Below are 17452 nucleotides of genomic sequence, written 5' to 3' on the forward strand. Positions count from 1 at the left end.
TTGCTACAGGCTCTTGCAAGAGATTAGACATCCAGTCAAAGGATGTTAGGTGGCCACGCAGGCTGAGCTTCCCTCGTGAACTCTGTCATCTTATGTTCATCATAAGATTGGATGTGCCCTGTGGCAATCTGTCGATAAAATCTGAGCTCAAGGAGCTCTGCAATACAGGTGATTATGTGAGCCAATCATTGATTCCTTGGACACTGACATTTCCTACATTAAGTCTTCTCCTTCAGTTGAGGTCTAAGCTTCACGGGGAATTCCTCAAGACCAGTTTCCTAAGGAATGAAGTACTAGAGGCAGATAGGGTGGCATGATATACTGACCACACAAAAGTAGGCACCTGTAGCATAAGAGGCTCACTCAGGGATGACCCTCTGGGTGGAGAGGGAAGGGATAAAACAAAAACCTCAAGTGGGCAGGATTTTAACCCATATATTTGTCCACTTAACTGGACTGAGAGATGATCCACAGTAAAGATTTAAATGTCTCACAAGCAGTTGTTGACAGATGGACTATCCGGGATTTGGAAGGAGCAGGATATGGAGGGCCCTCTCAGAACTGGCACAGGCAATTGTCCCACATGCATGCTCAAGTGGACAAAATGACACACTCTGTGCAAGTCACCTTCTTTTCCAGGCATCCCAGTAATTGCTCAATGGACCCGGGAACAAAGTGGCCATGGTGGCGGGGATGGAGGCCACTCAGGGGCCCCACAATATGGGCCTCCCCACTGAACTTGAAACTGCTCTCATTGAGTGCCTCATCAGCCAACAGAAGATTCCAACGCTGAGGCCCACATGGAGCCTTTCCCCCAGGAAACCAGCCAGTCAGCTGATGGCAAGTGATTTTATTGGACCTTTTCTACCATTGAGAAAACAGAGATTTGTCCTCACTGGAGCAGATGCATTTTCTGAAGGTAAACAACCTACGATGCTTCTACCAGCACCGTCAGTGGATTCCTGGACTGTCCCATTCACCATCCTGGTTCTCCTATAGAATTGTGTTTAATCAAGGAAAAAAACTCACAGCAAAGAAAGTGTGGCAATAGCTCATGCCCATGGAATCTCACCACAGTCCCCCTCGCCCAGAAGCCAGTGGTGGCTGGCTTACTGAAAGCACTGTCACAGTGTCAACGGTGAGACAGCACCTGGGAAGAATGGAGTCTGTCTTATGGCTGCAGCATGTGCTCCGAATCAGTGATCATTATATGGTGCTGAATATATTTTTATTATAGTCGGAATATATTTTTCTGGGAATAAAAGGGTGAAAGACAGAGAAGCTCCTCTCAGTATTATACCTAATAAAACATTTGCAGATTTTTTTCTTTCTATTCAGCAACCTTAAACTCCTCTGGTTGGGAGTCACAGTTCCCAGGGGAGAATTGAAGGATACAACAATGGTTCTGTGGATATGGAAGATGAGACCATCACTTGGCCACTTGGGGCTCCTATGCCATCAAATCAGCAGGCAGAAGGGGGATACTCCACTGGCAGCAGTGACTGATCTATAACTGATCACTGTGTTGCACCACAGCGGGGGACAAGGAGAACTGTATCTGGAACCCCATAACCCTAACCCTAACCCTAACCCTAACCCTAACCCTAACCCTAACCCTAACCCTATTTCCATGCACAATAGTAAAGGCTAATTGAAAACTACAGCAAATAAACCAAAGAAAAAGTCAAGACTTGAGGATTTGGGCCCTTCACAATGATGGCTTGAATCACACCACCAGAATGAGAATTCCATCTAGTTAAGCTTCAGACTGAGGCAGAGAAGAGATCAACTGTGATCTTATGTCCTCATGACTAATTACAAAGATTGTGGGAGCTCTGCATGATTTGTGTTTGTACACAGGTAGTTTATATAGTAACTATTTTCTTCCTTTATTATTTTATTGATAAATTGTTGAAGATGGACTTTGCAATAGTTACTAGCTAACAGAGATTTCAATAGGAATGGCTAAACTTGAAAGACTGAATATAGCCACCAATGGACATAATGTCTTTGGGGACTAGGTTATCACCTTTTGGGGAGAATAAGAGGGCTTTGTCATGTGTACTAAGGACACCTGCAGCATGTTTCATTGTTGTTTTGGAAGCTCAAATATGTTTACAAGGATTTGTATAAAAGCTGAGTAGCCAAAAAGGTAGGCTATCAATTATCAATTTATTGGTTCTCAGCTCTAAATCTGCCCTTTCTCCACCTGTGCTGGAGAATGGAGCTGGGTCCAGTAAACATTTCTCCTTTGTCAAAAGACTTGATATTGGGATTTGTCAACAGATTATCCTACAAGCATGTGGATAAGGAGTACATATACTCCTTGTACCCCAAAAGTATTCATTGAGTTTGTTTTAAATTTTTTAAACTGTGACGGAGAAGGTCACACTGCTACTGAGAGACAAATGTCTCCCTCAGTAACAGGCCCTTTAGGCAGAGTTTTGTGGAAAGATTTACAGACCGGTCAGTGGAAGGGCCCAGACCCGGTGATTATATGGGGCAGAGGGCATGCTTGTATTTTCCCAGAAAATTCTTCTCATCCTATTTGGGTGCCTGAATGTGCTATCAGACATGAAAAAGATAAAACCCAGATTCAAGTGACTGAGGATCGACCCAGAGGAGCCCCCATCCAGAAGGAGGAGATATCGGAAAAGGATGAAGAAAGACCAGATTGACCCAGCTGAAAAGCTGATTTCATGGGAAGACATGAAGAAGCTAACAACCCAGGCTTCCTGAATACTTCGAGACCTAGGAGAAAACAGGACCCCAATGATGATGGTAGCAATAGTAATTGCCCTACTGGGCTATCAGGTAAAGGGGGATCAAGTAGACACTTACTGGACATATTTCCCAGATCCACCCCTGGTACACCCAGTTGTGTGGACTGGAGAATCTATTCCAGTATTTACTAATGACTCATTCATGATGGGAGGATTTACAGATACTCATATTACTCCCAATCATGTAACTAGATTTAATTATTCTGGCTATAGTGCCCAATTACCCTTGTGTTGGTCCCACGATAAACATGCTGGCTGTCTAAAAGTATCATTCGAAGAAAAGACAGCGATTGGTAGACCTAGACTGACAAATAATGCTATTTATGGGGATTTAAAACCTAATACTAGATCAGTAATTAAGATGGGACTTTCCCATAATAAGCCAGTCATTTCTGCAAAACCTCCACAGATACACCACTGTCCAAATAGTTCTACAATTGAGATTGGCACCTTTCCTAAATGGATGGATTGTATAAATCCCTTTCCTGTACAACATAAGGTGTCTAAAGATAGTGGATATATATTAGACTGGTCTCCAAAAATTGATAAGAGACAATTACGAAGAAATTCTGCTATGACACCTGCAGGATTTGTTAGTAATATTTTGACTTACAGTGAAGGTGGTGTTCAAAAAGATATTTGGCGTTTAATTGCTGCCTCAGAATTCTTACATTTTACAGACAAATCCTTACCAAGATTTATTGGCAAGAACTGTAAAGAGGGATCTTGCTATGGCTTACGAGCTTGTGTCCAATCTCCTTATGTTTTAATTATTGGAAATGTAAAAGTTAAATGGATAGATGACAGATATATTGTTACTTGTAATAAATGTAACCTAACCAATTGTATTACTAGGTATAATGGAAAAAAAGGAGTGCTGATACTTCATCAGCCCTCTTTCGTTTTATTACCTGCTAATATTTCAGAGCCATGGTATGCTGATGCTGGTTTACAAGTCTTACAGCAAATTCATGCCCAGCTGGCAAGACCTAAACATGTTATTGAAGTTATAATTGTTGGTGTTTTGGCGCTAGTCTCTTTTATTGCATCAACTGTCTCTGCGTCTCTGACATTATCTCAGAATATTCAGCATGCAAAATTTCTTAATAATTTAGCTCAAAAAACTTCCAAGGCTCTGCGTAATCAAGTAAATATTGATAAAAAGATTGAAACTAAATTAAACGCCTTAGAGGCAACTGTTATAGACATAGGTAATGAACTTTCAGCCTTAAAATTTAAAGAAAGGCTTAAGTGCCATGCTAATTATAAGTATGTGTGTGTTACAGCTGCCAAGTACAATGCTTCTCTCTGGGATTGGGAGAAGGTTAAAAACCATTTGTTAGGTATTTGGCAAAATAGTAATAATAGCTTGGATATTCTGGAACTTCATCACCATATCCAAGACATTCAAAATAATAGAGCTGATTTTTCAGACCCTTCTTCTTTGGCTAACCAAATATTGAAGGAGTTAAATGGATTCAACCCTGGAAATATTCTCAAACACTGGACCTGGTACATTATTGGATTATTCTCTTTGCTGTTAATTCTCTATTGTGTTATGATTGTAGGATGGCGAGTCTTCAGAACAAGAATGCAGAAACTCCAGAGAGTGAACTGCCGCCTCATTTTTACGAAAAGAAAGGGGGAATATGTCGGGAGCCATTCTCACACGTGACTGGGTGACTCCCGGTTAGGGTCTGAGGCGCTCTGGCTGTGTCGGAGCTTTCCCGGCCCTCTCCTGTTGAGAGAACCTGTCCGTGTCAGGGTGTGACTGACCACTGACCCCGGAGGCCCAATCACTGACCCTGACCTTGGAGTGAGGCACCCCCTTCAACCTTCATTGGATGGAATTATCCCCTGAGTTTCTTGCTCCCCAATAAAAGGCTACTCCCTGGCGTGCTCACTCTCTCTCTCCTGCTAGCCCTGAGTAATCCTTGCTGCCCTGCCGGGTGGTTAGAGGTGGAAACCAGAGAGGGGAGCCGTTTCGGACCTGGTCATAGAAAAAGGTAACTGAGTCTGTGTGTTTATTTTGATCTCTGCTAGCTAACTTTTATGCCAAGAACCTCATTAATGAAACCATTGCGCTGGCCGCATGGTAGAATTGGCGCCCCACCTTTTTCTATGACCAGGTCCGAGACAGCTCCCCTCTCTGGTTCCCTCCTCTAACCCCCCGGCAGGGCAGCAAGGATTACTCAGGGCTAGCAGGAGAGAGAGAGTGAGCACGCCAGGGAGTAGCCTTTTATTGGGGAGCAAGAAATTCAGGGGATAATTCCATCCAATGAAGGTTGAAGGGGGGGCTGCACTCCAAGGTCAGGGTCAGTGATTGGGCCTCCGGGGTCAGTGGTCAGTCACACCCCGACACGGACAGGTTCTCTCAACAGGAGAGGGCCGGGAAAGCTCCGACACAGCCAGAGCGCCTCAGACCCTAACCGGGAGTCACCAGTCACGTGTGAGAATGGCTCCCGACAGAGCCCAAGTTATTGCCAGCAACTCTTTGTAGGCCCTGGGTATACAGCAACTCTTGGCTATGATTCACCCCAAAACAACCTTCAGATCTGAGAGGCAACCCCTCTTCCTCGTAACTCCAGAAGTGCACTGGGTCCCACAGGATGCTGGCCTTCCTGCAAATTTGACTGAGTTTCAAAAGGGGGGCTCATAGGGTCCTGCACACAGTTATGCAGGTGACTTGGTGCATGAAGAGGTCCTTCACAGAATGAGCATTAAAGGTGGCATTATGAGGTTCCAACTGCTGAGCCTTGTGCCTGATAAGGTTGGTGAATCTAGCAGATAACTGGTTTGTATGGTGCTGGGACCTCAGGTCTCCCTTGCTGACCCCAAATGCAGAGCAGGCTGGTTCTATTCGGGATGGTCAACATTGCCCTGGGACTGGTCTACACAGGAGCATTCTAACCCAGGGAAGGGGCTGGAGCAGCAGTGGTCTCAGTCTCTGGCACTGCTAAGACTTGCTCAGGCCTCCTACAGCGTGGCCGGGTCAGCTTCCAGAGAAGGCGAAGGAGAATTGTGGGATGAAAGAAAAGCCTCTCCACAGATGCTTAATGCCCAGACCACAGTTTCCCTTGGCTCCTGGACCATTTGGGGGTCCCGGAGTCAATGTGTTAGTTTTCTAATGCTGTACAAGAAGTTTCCACAAACTTAGAAGCTTAAAACAACATGCATATATCAAGTTTTCATGGGTCAGGAACCCAAGCATGGATCCTCTGCCTATGGTCTCACTAAGTTAAACCAAGTCCTAAGCTGGCATGTTCTCACCAGAGGACTGACAATGCACTTCAAAGAATTCACTTCAAAGTTTTTGTCAGAAGCCTGTTCCTTTGCAGTTGTGTGACCAAGGTCCCCATTTTCCTACTGGCTGTCAGTGGTGGTGGTGGGCAGAGCTCTTAGCCTACAGGGCCTGCCATTCCATGCCATGTGACTCCCTCCATAAGCCCTCAGAACCCGGCAGATTATTTTTTCGGTCATCAACGGAGAAACTGCTACCTAATAATCACAGGAGTGACATCTCCATCACATTCTTTGGGTTATAGCAAGTCATAGCCAGTGGTGGCTGGCTTACTGAAAGCCCTGTCATAGTGTCAACGGTGAGACAGCACCTGGGAAGAACGGAGTCTGTCTTATGGCTTAAAGGAAGGGGACTGCACATACAAAGATACCAGGAGGCATCTTGGGGACCATCTTGGGGTTGGCATGCCACAGTCAGCCTTCAGCACCATGACCACACCAGAGGAGAATCCCAACCACCTTCAACTAGGTGACATGAGAACACCACATGTGTCACTTGCGTAACCAGCAAGGCCGGTTCTTGGAACTGCTCCACCTCTCACACTCAGCCTCTGGGGAACCCAAGTCTCAGGCAAAGAAAGGTCATCAAATTTGGGGGGTGATTCACTTATCACAGGATGAGGTGACTAACCACACCTACACAGCAGAGTCTCACTCTGGTCCCCATCTTTGCCCTCCCCCAAATAAGAAGAGCTTTAGCTGCGTCTGGTCAAACCCCCTGTGCTTGCAAACAGGAACCTCTGTAGATGGTTAATAGCACCCTTGTGGGCTGAGCTGGTGTGTCTCCAGATAGACGAGCCAGATCTGAGAGGAAGGCACAATCATGGTACACTGATACCACCTTGGCCACATCTGTTCTCCTTCCCACAGAAATCAACCAAGTTTTTGCTGGAGACCAGTGTAAGGTGACTGGACTGAGCCCTCACTAGGAGCTTGGGGGGCGTCAGCATGGACTCACCCTGCAAGTCCACCTAAGAATTTTTCTTTAGAGAAGAGACAATACTAGAGAGGCCAGGGTACAAATAAATCAAGCTAACACCATTAGAAGATGAAGAATGAAGTCCCAAGTTCACTGTCAGGCTTTGGGTGAGAGCCAATTAGATAACACTAAAGATCTCAGAGATGTTATCAATTGCATACCACCCACCCACCCCATAGTTAGACAGCCTCAGCCTGGATGTACAGAGAGGAAATAAGAACAGCAAATGTTTATTATTTACAAGAGAAAAAAAAACAAGAAATGTAGCAGGAGGGGCCCCGGGATCAAATAAAAAATTTAGAGGAGGGAGGAACAGCTTTGCATGAAAGGGCACTATTTCTCAAATGTTAATCAATCCAAAGCTTGTTAATGGAAAGGCCCTTCAGCAGGTAATGGTGAATGCTGTACACAAAGAAACCTAAGCAAAGAAAGATGATCGCCAAGGACAAGGTGAGCAGGGTGTAGATGGACATCTGCTTGTCTGAGATGTCCCTGATCAGACAGAGATAGGGGCCAGGGCATTCATCCGAGCCACAGTATATGATGCTATTCATCACCATGGGCAGGTGTCGGTACATAAGAAAATATAAAAACACACACTGGACACCAATCTGCAGGAGAAAGTGAAGGAGGTATAACAGCAATAGCATCTTCTCCCGGTGGAAGTCCACAGTGGATTTCTTTGAACAGGTGACCTCCTCCTGGATTCCCATCAGAGATCCCTCCTCTACTTCCGTAGCTGACACCACAGACTTCACCCTGGAGTGCTTATGACGGATCTGAGCCAAAAAGATTTCCATAAGGAAAAAGAGGGTTAGGAAAATGAAATAAAACAAGTACCAAGTCCCCACTACAGCTTCACTAAAACTCGTTTCAAAACACTCAATCACACATGAATAGGTGATGTTGCCATGGCACCAGAAATCTTTCCGAATGTGGGTCCAGGGCAGGTTGACCACATACACCACCACACCATACATGGCCATTAGGCCAAACCAGAGCTGCCGCCCAATGTAGTAGCCAGATTTGTCAGCAGCCACAGAGTATAACACTGGAATCAGTCCAGCCACCACTGCTGCAGCCATGTCCCCAGACTCTCAGGGCATCGACGGAATCTGAGACCAGAACTCTGACAGCATCCTAGGGAGGAAAGCAAAGCAAAGAGATGACAGGGTCAGAAGGTGAGAACAGTTGCCAGGTATTCTAAGCCCTGCTCAAGTTTTAGATCCCTCCCCAGCTCTCAGGTTCAAGTCTACAACTACCCTGGACAAGCAACAGGTGCAGGCCCATGATGTGGTTCTTCCTGCCTCTCTGTGGCAGCCTATGGTAAAGTCTGTCCACCTCTGGCCACCACACAGCCCAACTTGTTAAAATCACAAGGGTCAACCTCACCTCTTCTTATGAGACAAGCTTCAGAGTCTGGAATTAAACTTTCTTCACATTTGCAAATCCACATTAGCCTGCCCAGAGAATTGCATTAAGTAAGAACCTAATTATATGTGACAAATGAATTGCATTAAGTAAGAACCTAATTATATGTGACAAACAAATTTCAAAATTCTCCCTGTGTCTGGCAGTTTATACTTCACATCTTTACCAGGAAATTTCCTAATGGTAAAGAGGAAAGAGGTGGAACATCCCCTCATCTTTCTTGATGGTGGACATGACTTCCATCTGCAGCTCTTCAGAGTGGACTTATGACCATTCTTCATCTACAGTAATAACAATGTTGGCCATTATGCACTTCCTAGATATGGCAAACCTGTGCCTGTGGATTAGATAGACCATCTCTACAGAAGGGGAAGAAGCCTTTGCAATGTTCTCATTAGCTTAACTTGGGTAATTGTCCTCTCTTACACATTCTTACATCTGACAGGACCCAGTCATTAAAGGCGAGGCTTAGAGTACTTTAAATAGGTGCTTTTTTTATTGTGGTAAAATGGTAAAAATCATTTGAACCACTTTTCAAGTGTTCAATTTTGTGGCATTAAATATGTAATCATCTCCACCATCCACCTCTAGAACTTTTTCATCTTCTCAAATAAAAACTATCTCCATTACATACCATCTCTTTATCCCCCACCCCACCTTTCTCAGTCCCTACAAAGCACCACTCTGTTTCTAATAGTCAAATTAAACTATTCTAGTACATCATGTAGTGAAATTGTACAGTATTTGTTCTTTTGTGACTAGCTATTCACTTGGCATATCTTCAAGGTTCATTCACATTAGAGCATATGTCAGAATTACCTTTAAGAGCTGAATAACATTCCCCTGCATACACAGATGGCGTTCTCTTCGTCCATTCATCTGCTGCTGGACACTTGAGTTTTTCTCACCTTTTGCCTAATGTGAATATAGCTGCTATGAACATGAGTGTACAAACATCTGTTCAAGTCCCTGTTTTTGTTGTTTTGTTGTATATAACCAGAAATGAAATTTCTGCATAATTGAGTAATGTACATCTAATTTCTTGAGGAATTTCCATAGCCTTACCATAGTAGCTGCACCATTTCACATTCCCATTAACCATGTACAGGGTTCCTATTTCTCCACAACCTTGTCAACATCTTATGTTTTCTGATTGTGTTATGGATTTTTTATGTTGTTTTTATTGAACAAAAGATCACAATTAGGGCTAAAGAGTTTCTTAGGTACATTCTCCCAGCAATATTTAAAAATTACCCCTTAAGGATCATTCATATGTTAGCAGATCATGCACAGGAACCATGAGTGGCAGCCTTCAAAATGAGCTGGTGGGTGAAGGGCTATCCACCTGCCAAGGAGGGTGGAGAAGCACATAAAAGTGCCAAAGAAGTAAATGGGTACAGGGCAGGCCCAATACATTTATTGGGCATTTACTATGTGCCAGGCACTTTTCTAGAAACTGATAATTAGGAGCTCATTATCACATCTTATTTTATTTTACAGATGAGTGGAAATTTACAATGGTCAAGTAATCAATTGAGTTCACTCAATCATGTAGCTGCGTGAACACAGGTGCCAAGCTTATAAAACAGAATTGTCGAACTCAGCAGCCTGAATGTGGGACCTCTCCTGCTTTACATGGTTATGGCTCTCGTCCCTGGTGCAATAGGGAAGAAGGGGTAACAGCTGCCCTGGATCCTCCCACCCTCACCTGCCCGCTCTCGTGGACAATGAAATCGTTGGTGTTCCAACAATTTTTGTTTTCTTTTTCAACAACAGTTTTGTGGCTGAAAACGCCAGTCAGGCCGCTGTACAGAGTCAAAAGTCCCAATACCATGTGTTAAACTCACGGTGAGTACAAGCCTGGGATCTCACTCCAAGGCCCAACTTCTCGGGACTGGATCCACCCTCCCACGCCTTCCCTAAGCGCCGCCTCGCCCTCCACTGGAAAGCTCTGCCTTCGCACCAACTGCTCCCTGCCTCGGAATCTCTCAGCGGCCTGCCCCATTGGCTGTGCCACCTGTCAGTCTGTGGGCTCTACTAATCGCCATGCTCAGACAGCAGCGGGAGGAGAATCTGCGGATCCAGCCTCCTCTAGTTTACTTAAGGGGATTTTCCTGGGGTTTAGGAGCCTGCTCTGGAGGAGCGAGTCAGGGAGTGACCTTGGTGACTTCCCACCTGGATTTACCCTATATTTCCTTCTTGCACTCCTGGATCCAGATGTCGCAACAGTCTGAATCTGGAATAGACAGCAGATTCAATAAGCAGAATCTGTAACTTTTCCAACCACTTCAAACCTCCAGCCCCTCTCTCCCATACTTTCAGTTTTTTTTTTGTTTTGTTTGGGGCGGAGGGGGGCGGGTACCAGGGATTGAACTCAGTGGCGATTGACACTAAGCCACATCCTCATCCCTATTTTGTATTTTATTTAGAGACAGGGTCTCACTGAGTCGCTAAGTGCCTCGCTGTTGCTGAGGCTGGCTTTGAATTCACGATCCTCCTGCCTCAGCCTTCCTAGACGCTGAGATTACAGGTGTGCCCCAACATGTCCAACTCAGACTTCAAACTGAAAAAAAACAGAATTGCCATCCCAGAAACACCCTCCTTTTTCTCCCAAACCCACGAGCCTATTTTCATTCTTTGTGGGGCAGGCACTGTGAAGAGCTAACCAGTACCCTAAACTTAGGACCATGTCAGTCTTCCCCTAAGAATGATGCCCACCCAGCCTCAGAAATACTCTGTAGGACCATCTCACCTGGCGGTCTTGGGGGTTACAAGGAATCAGGACATTGAAGGCACATCCCCATGCTCTGGGGATGAGGCAGCAGCTGCGCCAGGACACATTCTGGATGCACCAGCCAGTGAGGCCCAGTGACTTTCATCTGAGCCCTGGTAACATGTGGGCCTCACGGGTGTATATTAGGTGTGAGCAACAATATGCCAGAACCAACTGGTGTGCATGCAAACAGCACACCATAACCCAGAGAGAAACTTTTCATGTCACAGTGCCACGGTCTTATTTGAATGGGTACTGTGGCTACAATCATCAGAGTCCTTGCCAACCACTGTCTTGGCATGTGGAAAACTGCAGCTATTGCTTCCATCAAGGAACTCAAGCCCCCCTCCTTGAAGGGCAGGTTGGCCCCTCTCAGGACACAATCTGGACTTCCTCCCCATATCACCTGCAGGAGGCAGCACGAGTGGACTACTTCCAGAGAAGCATACCGCAGCACCAGCCCCACCTAAGCCAGGAGACACAAATTTACCTAAGCAGGAGGAACCAACAAGAGCCACCAGGAGGTAAAAGGGCAGCGTCAGTTCAGCCTCACCTCAGTGCCCGTACAGGAGGGGCTGGATGTGGCCGTTGCTCCATGCGGTTCTTTTTCCATCATTCCGCAGCAGTGACTGTGGAATCTGGGAAGCCGGGGCTCTGTGTCCCATCTGTGGGATGTCCAACGGTGGACTCTGGACAGTCTTAGGCATCCCATAATCTCAAAGTCACCTTCCCTCTGGAAGGGTTTGGGGAAATCTTGAAATCCAGTCTCACCCAGGAAAGGATGGTGGGAGGTGTCAAAAGTACCAAAGCTGGGCCCTAAACTGATAAGGACAGATTTTAACCAGCAAGACACCATTGCAACAGGGAAGAGTCCAGTACGAACTGAACCCACCTTTGACCTGCACAGAGGTGTCTGGAGGCTGTGAAGAGAGAATGAGGGAGAGGGAGGGACTGAGCAGCGGTTCACTAGATCCTGCCCAGGGTCATCCTAGGGATGTGGCCTTGAGCTCTCAGAGTCTATGTTAGTGCTCATTCAAGTCCTCCTAGACCAAGTCTGAGGCCTAGTGAGGAAGGGGCTCAGGGGGCCTGGCTAGAGGTCAGTCAAGGAGAATCTTTGTGGGAAGAGAAGCATCCAGACTGTCAGGGGGAGGTCGTAGTGTTGTTTTGCAACGAGGGGAGACTACGAACCCTGTGGAAGGGGAGCTCGGCCCCACACCATGACTGGCCTATGGCAGAGATGTCCTTCCTGCCTTTTCCAGAATCATTAGCTGGGCACAAGGTTGTTCTGAATAAGGCCACTTCCACAGCCTCTACAGAAGCTGCAGCATTCTGGTCAATGGGATGTGAGCAGACATGACATGTGTACCTTCTAGGTCACGGTCATAAAGTACTCCCCCCTTATCTGAGGGTATATATTCCAAGGACCCCAGTGAATGCCTGAAATCTCAGATGGTACTGACCCTGTGTGTGCCATGTATTTTCCTGGACATATGTACCTATGAGGAAGTTTAAAATCAGGCAGAATAAGCTGGGTGTGGTGGTACATTCCTATTATCCCAGGGACTTAAGAGGCTGAGACCGAAATATAACAAGTTCGAGGCCAGCCTCAGCAAATTAGCAAGATCTTGGGTCAAAATAAATAATGAAACAGAGTAGGGATGTGGCTTAGAGTAGAATGCCCCTGGGTTCAATCTCTACTGCTACAAAACAAATGAATAAATAAGGCAGAGCAAGAGATTAACAACAATAACTTCTAATAAACTTAAACAATTATAATAATATACTTTATTGAAAATTATTTTAAACTGATGAATTGTTTATTTCTGGGGATTTTCCATGTAGTATTTTTGGTCCACAGTTGACCATGGGTAACTGAAACCTGGAAGAATGAAACTGCATATAAGGGAGATGACTGCACTCTTAAATGGCAAGGGCTCGCCTTTTACTTTCCCTTTCCTCCCTCTACCAGCTTAAATGCCATCCCCAGGTGCCAACAGGGCCACTAGCCCAGGGATGGTAGAATAAAAAGACAGGAGCCTGGCCTGCTGATGTCTTCATGGAGCACAGCTTCATATGGACTTGAACTTGTACAAAGAAACCAAGTCTCCTGTTTTAAGCCCACATTAATGTGGTCTCTTTTGCCTCCAGCCAAATATATGTCCAGCTAATACATGACCCAAGGCTGGGCAGCCAGGCAGAATCAAGTAATTCCAGAGAATTCAGAGAACGTAGAGTGGGTGGCAGAGAAAGTCCAAGGACAATGCACATTTCAATCCAATGGTGAAATTGCTACAAGGGGAGCAGAATGCAACCCCTCAGCCACTACCATCAAACATCGCCCTGAGGACCAAGTGTCAGGGAGGGAGAGAAGGCTCACCCTGGTGTCCTGGTGCCATGCTACTCCTGGTGATAGTCCTGCTGTGACAGTGTCCTGAGATGAGCAATGACTTCCACGGGTAGCTCAGAAGCCCTAAGAGCATGAAATTGGAGCCCCACTCAGTGGGAGTTGGCTAGGAACACTCAATGAATTGTTGGAAGAAATGATGCCAAGGGGCACTTGGAGGAAACCCTCAGACAACCACAAAGGTAGGCTAGGAAGCCATCACCTGGTTCACGGAGGCTTTTACTGTGAACACCCACACGTCCCCGGGGTCTGGAGAGTGGAAGGGTGGCTTACACCAGACTGGGAGTGGCTTGGCCACATCAGTGCTGACTGAGCAGCATATTCTCTACACAAAATGGAAGGTTCTGGGTTCCTAGCCTTTATCAGCCTAAACAGTATAAAAGCAGTAGACAGTGGTTTCTGGGTGCCCTGGAAGATTTCTCACTCTGGGCAGGCCAAGAATAATGAACTTCAGGTATGCTTCCAGAAGGACCAGAATGTATCAGAGAGCCAGGTCTAATCACAGTGACTACAAGCTTGATCTTACAAGTAGATTCTCAAGAGAAGGGACAGGAAGAAGGAAGAGAGGTAGAGAAGAAAGAAGGGAGAAAGGGAGGAAGGAAGCTCAACTCAACCTCACATGCAGGAGCTTGTCCTGGGTGCTGCACAGCACCAGCAGATGGCCATGTGGATGGCATTTCCTGGAATCATCATTGTGGAGGTCCAGACCTCAAGTGCATCCAAGGGGTCATTCTCACAGCCCAGAACCCAGGTCAGAGAGATGGTCTGGCTGATTGAATGCCGGTGTGACTGGGTGGACATGAAGATGTTTAAAAATAAATTAAATTAATAATAGTGGGAACAATCTGACCTTAGAGGCCTCTTCACATGATATCATCTGAAATATATATCAACTGGGAGGTGTTCTTGCCATAAAATGTTTAACTGCTAATCAAGACTGTAGACCTCCCTTCCAGTTGGAGAAAGTATGGGGGATAAACAAACATAATGCTAAGAAGCATTGCAAGGAAACTGTCGGACCAAAAAAAAAAATGTGGAATATTCAACATCATTTTTAAAAGGGTGAGGCAACTGTTCTACCTACCAGAGGCATGTAGCTCAGTGGCAGAGTGCTTGCCTAGCATTCCTGAGGCCCTGGGTCATCCCCAGGACCACAAGAAGGAAGGAAGGAAGAAGGAACAAAGTCATATTTACTGTCTTTTTTATATTGAGTTAAGGAGTTCTTTATGTAATCTAGATATCAGTTCTTTGTCAACTGTATGTCTTACAAAATATTTTTCCCTGTGTCTTGTCTTTTTTTCCTTTAAAAAATATGTTCAATGAATAGAAATTTTTAGTTTTCATGAAGTTTAATTTAAAATTTATTGCTTTCTTTGTCCAAGGAAATTTTATGTGCCTCAGTCACAAAGATATTCTCCTATGTTTTCTCCTAGAGGTTTTATTGTTTTAGCTTTTATGTTCATGTCTATGATTCTTCTTGAATGAGTTTTTATGTAAGGTGTGAGGTAGGGGTAGAGAGTCATTCTTTTCTATATTGATACCTAGTCATTCTAGCCCTGTTTCTCATTTACTTTTTATTATTTTTAAAGCTCTGGGGATTGAACCCAAGGCCTCACACATGCTAAGCACATACTCTGCTATTGACCCACCCCTCCAGGCCCCAACACATTTCTTAAAAAGATCTTCCTTTCTCTGTTGGATTGCTATTACGGGGAGCTTGGTTCTCATTGCCTCTCAGGGGGAACAAGGGGTTTTTAAAGAGGTGATTTAGATGATTCCTTTTCCCAAGATAAGGAGAAGGAGAGAAGGTCAGTTGGAAGGGAAAACATGTCAGAGCAGGAAAGAATAGATTCACAGCCTAAAGTGAACCATGTTACATTGCTTTGTCACATCATCAAGAACCAAACAGCCAGTGCCCTGACTATTCCAGGACTGTCTTTTCCATTAATTTGTTTGTTGATCCTTATGCCAGTGCTGTCAAGGAAGAAGAGATGTCTCCAGAGAAGTCTGCCACGCGATCAGCATGCTAGCTTCATACTAGAGGTCCTAAGCATAGAAGTTAACTAGTGAGATCAAAATAAACACACATAAACTCAATGTAACTTTTTCTTCACCAGGTCTGAGATAGCCCTCTCCCGGCTCCTGCCTCGAGCAAGGTTTACACAAGAGACTAGCAGGAGAGAGAGAGGGCACGCCAGAGAGTGGCCTTTTATTGGGGAACAAGAAATTCAGGGGAAAATTCCATCCAATGAAGGTCGAGGGGGACAGCATTCCAAGGTCAGGGTCAGTGATTGGTCTCAGGGTCAATGGTCAGTCACACCCCCACACGGACAGGCTCTTGCACCTAAAAAGGGTGGGGATAGGTTCTGACACAGCTTGACAGAACGCCTCACACCCAGTCAGGGAGGTGCCCAATCACGTGCGAGAACGGCTTCCCACAGAGAAGCACTGAGAACTTTTCAGAATAAAGAAGGAACTCACTCAGGACCAGCAGGGTTCTTGGCGTATGTGACAGAACATTCTTGAGAAGAACTGTCGATTTCTAGCTTTCATTTCTATAGAAAAATGGGCTATGACATCTCCAACCTGCTTCCTGCTGAAAGGGGAAACGAGGGGTCTTTAAAGTGGAAGATTTTTACTTCTTGTTGCCATTCTCTCTTCTGGGTTTTTGTTGCCTACTTGCAAAGGGAGGAAAAGCAACAGAGAAGTAAATAGAAAGACAGATTCAAAAGGGCGATAATGAGCAGGGTAGTCAGACTGAGGTAGAGAAGACCTATGAAATAGACTTAATCCCTCCTGGTACCCAGAAGAAGAGGCTAGAGAACCAGTTAGGTTTATCCCCATCCCATCCGAAAAGGAATGTGTGATGATCAGGGTCTGTTGTAGCAGGTTGCTCATTGCCTGATTTTTTCAATACTGGTCTCCACTTGTGAGAAGGTGTTAATATAAATGCAGCAAGATGTATCTGCTATAGCACAAACCTTGCCAGGCTAACAGATAGCCTAAAGTCATGCAGTTATCTAGAGCTACTTTGATCAAGGAGTCCAGAGAAGTTTGTAAATTTGAGAGGGACAAGGATGTCTCATTGGTCACAGTGATTAAAGTTTTAAACTTTGGGGGATACAATGGTGTGACCCAACTCCCCACCATGGTAATAAGGCTTAACCAAAAAATATTCATTGCCATCAGCAATTCCACCCGGGAGGTCCCTAGCCAGTCAGGTACAAAGCTTTAGGGAGCTAAATCAGTGAGCTGGTTCTTATAAGGAATGAATTGAAAATGGTGTCACTAAATTTTCCAGAAAATATTGGGTGGGAGTTGTGAAGTTCCTGAGGCATTCCGTAGCCCACAGATAATCACTAATTTTACAGGCAAACACATGAAGACCAATGTTTCTTTACAGAAATTTGGTAGGATTATTACCCAATGAGGAAATAAGCCCCAACTTTAGATCCTATGTGTTCCATCCAAGAACGCTCTGGGAAGGAATAATCAGTTACTGCTATAATTTTCTCCACAGGAAATTGGACAATACTTTGTACACTCAGCGGTAGTTGTTCTGGCTCAGGAGGGGGTCTCATTTCGAGATATTCTGGAATTCTTTGTAAGTGGTATTAGATGCTGTAAGAGGAAGAGTGAAACAAGGAACATTGAAGACTGTCTCGGGTGGGTAATGCATTACTCAAACCTCATACATAATGGTGAGGGCTCTGGGGTCCCATGTTGACATCCAGTCTCCATCTGGGAGCTCAGTAAAGCTCATAACTGAATGTACAAAGAGG

This window comes from Callospermophilus lateralis, chromosome 4 (genome assembly GCF_048772815.1).
Source record: "Callospermophilus lateralis isolate mCalLat2 chromosome 4, mCalLat2.hap1, whole genome shotgun sequence".
Lineage (NCBI taxonomy): Eukaryota > Metazoa > Chordata > Mammalia > Rodentia > Sciuridae > Callospermophilus > Callospermophilus lateralis.